This window comes from Oryzias latipes, chromosome 2, assembly GCF_053564925.1.
Source record: "Oryzias latipes strain Hd-rR chromosome 2, Olatipes_Hd-rR_3.1".
In the NCBI taxonomy this organism is placed as follows: Eukaryota; Metazoa; Chordata; class Actinopteri; order Beloniformes; family Adrianichthyidae; genus Oryzias; species Oryzias latipes.
The window spans coordinates 19,708,403-19,718,674 of NC_136238.1; the positions used below are offsets into that span (position 1 = coordinate 19,708,403).

At 41.8% G+C, this 10,272-nt stretch overlaps 2 long non-coding RNA genes across 2 annotated transcripts; both read right to left on the reverse strand.

Annotated features, from left to right (window-relative positions):
* Positions 1–1,825: 1,825 nt before the first annotated feature.
* On the reverse strand, positions 1,826–4,143 carry LOC144985869 (uncharacterized). The gene is made up of 4 exons (XR_013649704.1): positions 3,961–4,143; positions 3,752–3,837; positions 2,073–2,222; positions 1,826–1,965 (listed from the first exon to the last, which is right to left on the reverse strand). It is a non-coding gene; the product is annotated as an uncharacterized LOC144985869 (long non-coding RNA).
* Positions 4,144–4,520: 377 nt separating this feature from the next.
* On the reverse strand, positions 4,521–6,985 carry LOC144985880 (uncharacterized). Its single transcript, XR_013649715.1, has 3 exons — positions 6,853–6,985; positions 4,763–4,922; positions 4,521–4,683 (listed from the first exon to the last, which is right to left on the reverse strand). It is a non-coding gene; the product is annotated as an uncharacterized LOC144985880 (long non-coding RNA).
* Positions 6,986–10,272: the final 3,287 nt, after the last annotated feature.

Sequence of the window (10,272 nt, forward strand, 5' to 3'; positions counted from 1 at the left end):
GCTTCCCAAACACCAACCCTGACACGTGAATTTTTTAGACTTACATTAGACCTTCAATCTGTCAAGTATTTTTCATTACTAGCTCAAATTAATGCTCCTTTGGAGCTGGCCAATGACGGGTTTAAATCTCAACTCAGACCTTTCTGTGTGGAGTTTGCACGTTCAAATGAATGCGTGGGTTCATTGGTTTATTGGGGACTCTAAATTGTGTCCTAGGTGTGAATATGAGTTTGGGTTGTTGTTGTATGGACTTACAATGGACGGACAAACTGGCCAACAATCCCTTTGACCCCAAAAGGGATGAAGGGGTCAAATGGGTTAAATGGATAGATGGAAGTCAACATTCCAGCAGGGATATTAATTCATTTTTATGACAACTAACCCTGTTGAATTCCTATCATATGTTTTTGTTTTACCAAGTACCAAGTAATATTCAAGTAAACATACCCAGTATTTAGTAATGAAAGTACCATGTAGTTGAGTGGAAATAGGGCTGACTTTCTTTCACAGTCCAGTTTCAGTGTACTTAAGGGGTAGTTTCTGTGGTAAATTCATGGTAAATACTATGAAACATGCGAGTGTAGACTTAAATTCAAGGTACTTTATTTGTACTTACCTTGTTCTTACATGTGGTAAGTACCACAAAAGACATCTTTGCACAAAATGTAAATACCCAGTAAGAAAATTATAAATACCCAGTATGTACCACATAGGTATGAACCAAATAGTACCACATGAATACAGGGTAAGTACCATGTAAGTACAGAGTAGACACAAAAAAGTACCATGTAGGTACCCAGTAAAGTCCCATAGAAAGTACCACGTAAACACACTGTAAGTACCCAGTAAATTTCACAAAAAGTGCCATGTAAGTACCCTGAAAGTACCCAGTAGTTACAATATAAGTACCATGTAAATACCACTTAAGTACACTGTAAGTACTGTACTGTAAAATAAAGCGTTACCATAAATCCGCCATTTGTGTAGGAAGAAAATCTTGGCCTGTGTTTCTCGTCGTCATATTTCCTCCATCCAGAAATATGCGGGCCATAGACTGACATCCAGCTGTAGCCGAGCTTCTGAAGCAGATTAGCCATTGGCTCCCAAAAGAGATTTGAATTAGGTCAAAGTACCAGTTGGCTGAGATGAGGCAAAATCCTTAAACACCCATTTTAATGACAGTGGTGTGTTGGGTGTTTTTAACATGTTCTTGTGGCATTTTTCTCATGACGGAGAACATGAGTGAAGAAAGTCAGGCTCAGAATTGAATCACTGAGTATTTCCCTATTCAAATTGGTGCAAATCAGGAGCAGATAAAAAAATTCCGTTGGAAAAAGCTTGTAGTTGTGACATAGAAGCTACAACAGCAGGCCACAAGCTCCCTGCTTCGCTCCATTCGGATGTGTCATGGATGGGGGCGATAAAAGTCGTCAATGAGGGTATGGTCCAGGATGAGGAAACGGGAGATCCATGAATGTTCCTCTGGACCATACCCTTCCAGTCCACCAAGAACTGCAACCCCCGCCCACGGCGCCAGACATCCAAGGTCTTGCTGACCGTAAAGGCAGAGGCGCCATCAATGGTACGGGCGGGCGGCGGGGAAGCGAACGGCGGGCAAAGCAAACTCTTGGTGACCGGCGTGACCTGAGAAACGTGGAATGTGGGATGAACCTTGAGGGCTGCAGGAAGACGTAGCCTGAAATAAGCGGGATTGATGACCTGGTCTATGGTGTAGGACCCAATGAACTTGGGAGCCAATTTTCGGGACAAGGCCTGGAGAGGAATGTCACGAGCAGACAACCAAACCTTCTGGTCAGGCTGGTAACTGGGACTCACCACCCTGTGACGGTTGGCTATCTGGCAGTTGCTATCCTTGGTGCAGAGGAGAGCCGCCCTGGTCTGCAGCCAGATGTCCCGACACCGTCAGAGGTGGAGATGGACCGAGGGCACTACCAGATCCAATTCCTGGGAAGGAAACAAAGGGGAAGAGTAACCCAGGGAGGCCTCAAAGGGAGATACGCCAGTGGCGTAGATACGCCAGAAGAATGGGAATTGTGGCATACTCAACCCACACCAGGTATTTAGACCAGTCAGCTTGATTCTGGGCCGCCAGACACCTGAGAGCCGCATCCAGTTCTTGGTTAGCCCGTTCTGCCTTCCCATTAGCCTGAGGGTGGTACCCGGAGGTCAGGCTGACCATAGGCCTTCCACTTGCAATACTGCTGTAATTCCGGATAAAACGGCGGTAGAAGTTAGCGAAACCTAAGAACTGTTTGAGTTTCTTCCGAGTATGGGGAACTTCCCACTGGGCGACAGCCTCAATCTTAGCGGGGTCCGGACGGATGTTGCCAGCTTCAAAAATGTACCCCAAGAAGGGGACGGTGGATACGTGAAACTCACATTTTTCGGCTTTGACGTATAACTGGTTTACTAATAATATTTCAAGGACAAGGCAGACATGGTGTTCATGTTGGGTGGAATCGGCGGAGTAGATGAGAATGTGGTCCAAGTAAATGAAGACCAATCTGTTTAGGAAGTCCCGCAGGACGTCATTAACAAGTCGTTGGAACACTGTGGGGGCATTTGTGAGTCCGAACGGCATAACCAGATATTCATAATGGCCTAGCGGGGTGTTGAATGCGATCTTCCATTCATCCCCCTCACGAACACACACAAGGTGATAAGCATTACGGAGATTGAGTTTAGTGAAGATTTTAGCTTGCTGGACAGAGTCAAATAGAGAATCAATTAAGGGAGAGAATATTTGTCTTTGACCATAATTTGGTTTAAGTCGCGGAAATCAATGCAAGGACGCAGCGTCTTGTCTTTCTTTTCCACAAAGAAAAACCCAGCGCCGACAGGAGACCATGAGGGGCGGATGTGACCTTGAGAAAGTGCTTCTTTCCTTTGGGGAGAAGAGCACCGTTCAACAGCTCGATGGAGCAATCGTAACGTCGGTGAGGCGGCAGAGAACTGGCTTTAATTTTACTGAAAACTGTACGAAGGTCGTGATAACAGGCTGGTCCATTAGACAGGTCGATTTCTTTATCATGAGCAGAATCAGGAGCGTTGGGGATGGGCATGGTGGAATGGAGGCAATTAGCCAAACAGTAGGTGCTCCAGTTAGTGATTAGGGGTGAGCTCCATTCGATGCGAGGATTATGAATCTGGAGCCAAGAAAACCCCAGGATTATGGGAGTCTGCTTACATTACGTAACGAAAAACTGATGGTACTCCTGGTGATTACCCGACGTGAGAAGGAGAACGGGGCTGGTGCGCTTAGTTATGCAAGTGAGTTGTTTTCCCCCTAGGCCGGCAGCCTTAACAGGATTGGCAAGAGATTCAACAGGGAGTGAGAGATCCTGAACGAAACGTTGATCTATAAGGCTGTGTTCTGCCCCGGAATTTATGAGAGCCTTGAGTTTGAAAACCTGATTTCTGTGACTGATCTTGACAGGAACAAATAAAAACTTGGAACTGTGGACGAATTCAGCAACTTCCCCCCGTGGCCTGTCATCTAACGGGGGGGTTCGGGAGTTTAAACAAGCGCGGAATTCAGAGACCATATGACCAGCCTGGCCACAATAGAAACATAAACCCTCGTCACAACGTTTTGACCGTTCTTCGGGGGTTAGCTTAGAATGACCGATTTGCATGGGTTCCTCAGGACTATTGACTTGAGTTTCCCGACTGGATGGTTAAACCACATATACAGGGGGAGAAGAATTAACCGGTGGAGGCGGCAGCTTACGTCTTTGTTCCGCGAGACGTTCTCGCAGCCGGACGTTGGATCTGAGGGTAGCGGTGATGAAGGTCTTCAAAGGAGTCTGCCTCTGGCTGTGAACATAGGTGATCCTTGATACGTTCATTCCATGACTGATAGAAAATTCCCTTTAATGCAGGATCCTGGCAACCTGCTTCGACCGCTAAAATATGGAAGTCTGTAAGATGGTCGCTTACCAGGGGGTTGCCTTGTTCTCGCTATGAAACGGTCGAAAGGGAGGTAAGTGATGGGATGAGATGCCAGAAAAGTTTGGGCCCATTGTAGCGCCTTGCTGCGAAGAGAATTAACAATCAATGAAATTCTGCTGTGGTCAGCTTGGTAATACCTGGGAGCATGCTGGGAAATGAGTTGACACTGCAGTAGGAACCCTCCACAGGTTTCAACATTGCCGTAGAAAGGTTCCGGCTGGAGACGGACATTTTCCGGGATCTTGGCAGATGCGGAAGTGTGATTGTTGCCGGAAATGGAAACTTGAGCAGCGTCTGCGGGATTAGCACGTAGGCTAGTAGATGCACAGAGTATTTGCGTGATGCTGTCGAAGCGACAGAAAAGATCCCACTGAGCCGAGGACATGAGAGTGATGGCCTCCGCTTGATGTTTAAAAAGATTTCCTTGTAGGGATATGGCGTGGTGGAGCCTTTCTGGGTCAGCTGGGTCAGGAGTTTGGCCAGTTCGTTCTGTCATGATCTGACTAGAGTTCAGAGTGACCCAAATGCTGGAACCCAGAAGGAGACTCGGACAACGGGGTAAGTTTAGTAGATTTTATATAGAAAGGTGAGTAATGGTTTTTCTAGAGGAAGCACGGCGGTGGGCTGGAGGAGAGAGGTAGCAGGATTCCGGAGGTGAGACAGCGTGAAGCCAGAGGACTGCGACCAGGTGAGATCCAGAGATGATTCTTCCTGAGACAGAGACGAGAGGAGCAATGAGTAACATGAAGCTTGGCAACAAACAGGAGCATGAGTGGGCCAGACTATGCACCATGGGAAGAACAACGAACTGGCGTCGAATGAAGTTCCAGATGCTCCTTAAGAGGGCAACGGCGATGATGAGTTAACTGGTGGCAGCTGCTCGCGTACAAAACAGAGCAGGCGAGGTAGGGGGAGAGTAGCTGGCAGAGGCACCATGACAGGATATAATACTAGTGAAATATGTAATAGGAAAACAAAAACTTCAGGTCATAAAAATCATCACATCATCAACAAATAAAGAAATAAACAGAATCTAAGAAAGAACTTTCCATTCTTGGTCTTAAAAGATGATTGCCTTTTGCAGATGATGTTGTTCTATTTGCTTCATTAAACCAGGACTTTCAGTGTGCAGTGGGGAGGATTTGAATTTTGAGTGGGAATCAGCATAGTTCTCAACTTAAAACATTATATTATTATTATTTTGGGGTCACATAAAGAGGAGGATGCAGCCCAGAGCAGGGCAGGGGTATCTCCACATTGCAGTACCCCAGCTGAGGTGGCCTGGGGCTCTTTTTTACATGAAGAGCCCAGGCCCAGAAGCCCCAGGACACACCAGATGGACTGTGTCCCTCAACTGGCATGGAACCACTGAAGGAAGTTGCTACGAAGAGGGAGGTCTATGCATCACTGTAGAGACTGCTGCCCCCTGCGAGCCAACTCCAAAATAAACAAGAGAAGATGGACGAAGACAGCAAGATGAAACATCAGATTCTCTGTAGAATGGGGCCCAGCAAGTTTTAAGGAATGCTTTTCTGGCTATCTGTAAAAACACTGCCAGTAACACATTCAACTAAAAATGCAACTAATTGCATACTGGAGTGTAAAGATCCCCACCCTTTGACTAGTGGCTTGAAAAGGTTTGCTCCAGGTCAGGACAAGACAAACATCTTCCCGTTACACTGACCTTTGGTGGCCCCTCCCTCAGAGGTTGAGTACTCAGCATGTCAAAGAGCTCTTCTTGACGATGAAATGAAAATGTTTACCCTGTCACAGAGAGGGCTAACTCTTGTTTATAGCTCTTCAAATTATATTTTTAAATTGATCCTCTCTAAAAGCCCTGTTTTCAGACACAGGACCCGCCACAATAAAAGCTCCGATATTGTGAGGAAAATTACAATAGCTGACAAACATTAGCTATCAGATCACTAAAGAGTTATTGATCAATTGTGGCCTCTCCAAATGTTTTTTTATGTGATCTGGGATGCATTTAGTTTTTTTTATATATTTTTCACAGAAACCAAAGGATTGATATTGAGGAAATAAAGATTTGAACCCTTGCTGATTTTGTAAGTTCAGCCAACAAGTCAATAAATTGACAGTGTTATTTTAATGGAAGGTTCATAGAGAGATTTTTCTTTAAATTCAACTGCTACTCACTTCACCACTGTGCAGCCTCCAAATACTTATTTTCCTCCCAAAAAAAGCAAATACATTTATACAAATATTTTAAAGTTGATATCTTAATTTTCTGTCTCTTACTGCTCAAATACAATTAAAATGGCAGACTGCCAATTTCTTTTTAGGTGAGAAAACTTACAAAATTAGCAAGGGGTCAAAAATTTATTTTATCCACTGTAAATTTTAATTGACTTGTTCTTACAAACAAAAACCTGTTTCGGCCACTGCATTAACATGATGTTCCCAAAATGACATTCAATTTTAAAGCCCTTGCCCATTTATTATTGTATTCGGTCTAAAAATCTGTGATATTTTCCAACAGGTTTTTTATCTAAACGTTCAAATAGGACAAATCTTTCTTTGTAATCACCTAGAAAATGTAACTGAAAGTATCTTGTAGGTGACAGCCCTTAGCTTTAGGCAGGGGCCACGAAGGGAGTTGCTGCAGGACAAAGCAAGACTAATAACTTTCGGTAAAAGAGAGCTTCTGGAGCTCCTCCTTCCCGTTGTATGGTTTTAAAGAAAAACAGTACAAAAAAAATGGGGTTAAAAGGGCAAGCAATGCACGCTATGAGCCACATGTCAACTGATAATAACAAAAACACCAACGGGTGAGTTATATCTGAACTATTTAGAAGGGTTTAAAGTTATGTTAGTTATTTGTTTGGCTGTGCTAAAAACAATTTAGAAAGGAAAAGTTACCTTGGTTCCAGGAACTGTGAACCAATATCTGTCTTCCACCCCAGTCCCTACCAGAAGCAAGGCTTCAGCCCTTAACCACCATCAGCATCAAGCATCTGGGATTTATCCGTCTGTGGTATTGACTTTAAAACAGAGTTGAACTGCGTCATTCCTCCTCCCTTTGTATGGCAAACAAGATGTAACAGCTCGCTCCAAGAGGCTAAAATCCTATAGACTTCTATACAGAAATAAACAGCTATTACTCAGTCATTCTATTTGTCAGAATAGCTATTTTGCTCTGATACCTTTTTTAACATGTTCTTGATAGTCCTCGTTTTTTATTACATGATAATTTTTCTGTAGTGCCAGTTATTCAAACTAACCAATCAGAAGCCACGATCAAAGGAAGTGGTCTCCCGTTGTAAATTTAAAACATTTGATTGACATATTCTCCTGAGCCTGCTTTCAAGTGGTAGGGGTGTGGACTTCCAACAATCTCACTTCTGATTGTTGAGAGTGGTTGGCATAGAAATGTTGACTCAGACCAACTTGAACCAATCACATGGCAATGGCTGTATAGTGAAAATATAGCGACTGAATTCATGACATTTCATTGGAGCCTGAAGCAAGTCATTTTCCATGGGTGACATCACACTTACTCAGTCCAGTTCCCATATACAGTCTATGGTCTGAGTTTATTCCACGTATGCCACTGACCCAGAATCTAACTCTCAAAACTCTATGGACTTATTTGTTTCTGCACATCTTTCTGTCTTTGAGAAGTCTCCAAAAGACCCCTCAAAGCAATAGTTCCCAACTCAATGTTCTAAATAGAAAGTCATAAACATCTAAAAGGTTTTTCAAACCTGGCTGGCTGTACATCAGTTTATTTTTGGTGTAAAGTTGAACTTTTCAACATGGAAGTCAATAGGATTTTCCTGAAACCAGCCTCTAGTGGCAATTTCAGGAACTGCAGCATTTTGAACTTTTAACAATATGTGGGCGCTGAGGACCCCACTTCCACAAAAGATGAAATATTTAATAAATCTAATGATTGTAAAACTTTAAAGTTGTTTTGTGTATTACTGCAGGATTTTTCTTGATGTTTCCCAACCAGCTTTCCATCATTTTTAACCAGAAAACAAAACAGTAGTGTCAGGAATCTTTGTACTATCATAGCCAAATATTTGAAGTCGTCCCGGTTCTCATGCTGCCTAAAACAAATGATATAACATGGAAAATATTGAACAGACAGCTCTCAGTTATTTTTTTGTACCTCACACCCTGAGTGTCCACGGATGGTTTTCCTTTTTAAGGCAGCTGGGGCCGGGTTCCTCTCCCTCAAGTGTTGCCATTAACAACCTGTGCCGTCTCGCCATGTGAGGACGCAGCAGAGTCCCGGCGGCGGTCGCTGCTGCATCTTCACATTGTTATGTCATGAGCTCACGGAGGCATGGAATTAAACAAATCCCTCTAAAGGACAAAATTAAACAGAGCCCCTTGTAGAATCAATAGTTAGTGTCAATGATTTATAATGAAGCAGATCATGCTACTTTACGGGACAACAGACTGAATCAGGATGAAAATACTAAAGAAGTTGAAGTGTTTTCAGGTTGTTGTTGGAATTGGAATTTTTTGGATTTTAAAAGCGTATAAAAGGTTTAAAACTCAGTCAAAAACTTTTTTTTTTCTCATGTGGACAGTTATTTATGTAGGTCCCTCAGGTTCTAGCCATATGTTTAATTTTAGCAGTGCTTAAAAGCACTCCAGGGGTGTACTTTCGTTCTTTTTTTTGTTTTTCTTTTATTTCTTCTTCTGTCCAACAGCTGAGCAAACCGATTAGAGCTGAAGGCCTCTTGTGTTAGACATATTTTACTATTACAATAGGGGCTTATGAATTTTGTGACACGCGATTTGTATATTTGTATAAACCCCTTCTGTGTTTGGGCCTAAACTCTATTTCAATTACATTTCTTGTTGGAACAGAAGAAAGGGGAGAAAGTAAATAAAGGGTGAGGTTAAGAAAGTCGCAGGGGTAGAACCACAAAGCAAGTTGCTGGAGGTTTATCATCAAGTATAGATGTTAGTCGAGAGAGTGGGGTTCTTTTGAATTTCTTAAAAAAAAAAGAAACAAAAAATAAAAAAAATAATCTGTATTTTTTTCTAAATATAACATGTACTGGTATTTTCACGAAATATAATCATACATCTAATTTCTTGCTTAGTTATAACTATTGTTATAGTTATAAGTATATAGCTATTGTTATAATTAAGACCCTCTTTAGACCGCGAAGGAGGGTCTAGGCCAGGAATGCCCAGTTTAGTTTAATCTGTTTATTTAGGTCAATTTAGAATTTTCTTATTGAATTCTATTTATTTTATGTCTTTTGATTTTGCGCATACTTTACAATTACTGGTATGAAGCCTGTTGAGATGACTGATATTCTGATTTTGGGCTTTATAAATAAAACTGAATTGAATTGAGTTGAAATTAGTGTCTTTGCCTGTTTTAAGACCTATTCAGATGAAGATCATGTTTTTGTTTTTAACATGTTCTTGTGGCATTTTCGTCATGATGGAAGACAATTATAAAGAAAATTAACCTTAGAATTGCATTTCTGAGTTTTTCTTGTGAAGCAAAGCTTGTATTTGTGACATATATGTCTTTGTTTACCTTGTCTGAGGTGGAATCTTGCTCCGAACTGTACGGCCAATATTGCTCACCCTTTTTTATTGCACCAATAATGTTAGGTTGGGGGTGTAAGGGGTGTAAGTAAGTAAACCGATAGTTAACAGGAAGTAGGGATAGGCTCACTCTCAACGGTCTCACAACTCAGAGCTGAATTCTAATGAACTCCTGCTGCTCTGCAGAAATGGTGTCCTTGAAAATGACACGTGTTTCTAGTTTCTGGCTAAAAACTGCAAAATCATAATAAAAAAGACTACTGGGAACATTTTACAATGAATCAAAAGGTGATCGGAGTTAGACTTTAAGAACCTGAATTTAAGAAGACACCATCTCTTTAAAACATAATCTGGTCTGTAGTGGTCAAGTCAGTAATCTCTATACCAAATGGGTCAATACAAACTTTTTATAAGTAAGGTTTTTACTCAGAGTGAGGGGCCTAAAAATTCGATCTAACTGGTTAAATACTTGTTATTCAGTTTTTAAAATCTCTACTTGGTGTATTGAAATGCAACATTTGTTGACAATTAAATGGTAAATGGCGTATACTCTTCTACAGTCTTAGTCCCGTTCACCCATTCATTCTTGATAATCCAGTTACACCATTTTAAAAATGTGTGGACCAAATTTGAATCAGTGGGCACATAAGATGCTGTATTCATGAACATTCATGTTAGCATTTTTTGCATCTTAAACTAACATTGTTGTGAGCAAAATCCTTTCATCAATGGTTTTAAAAAACATCTTAATTTAAA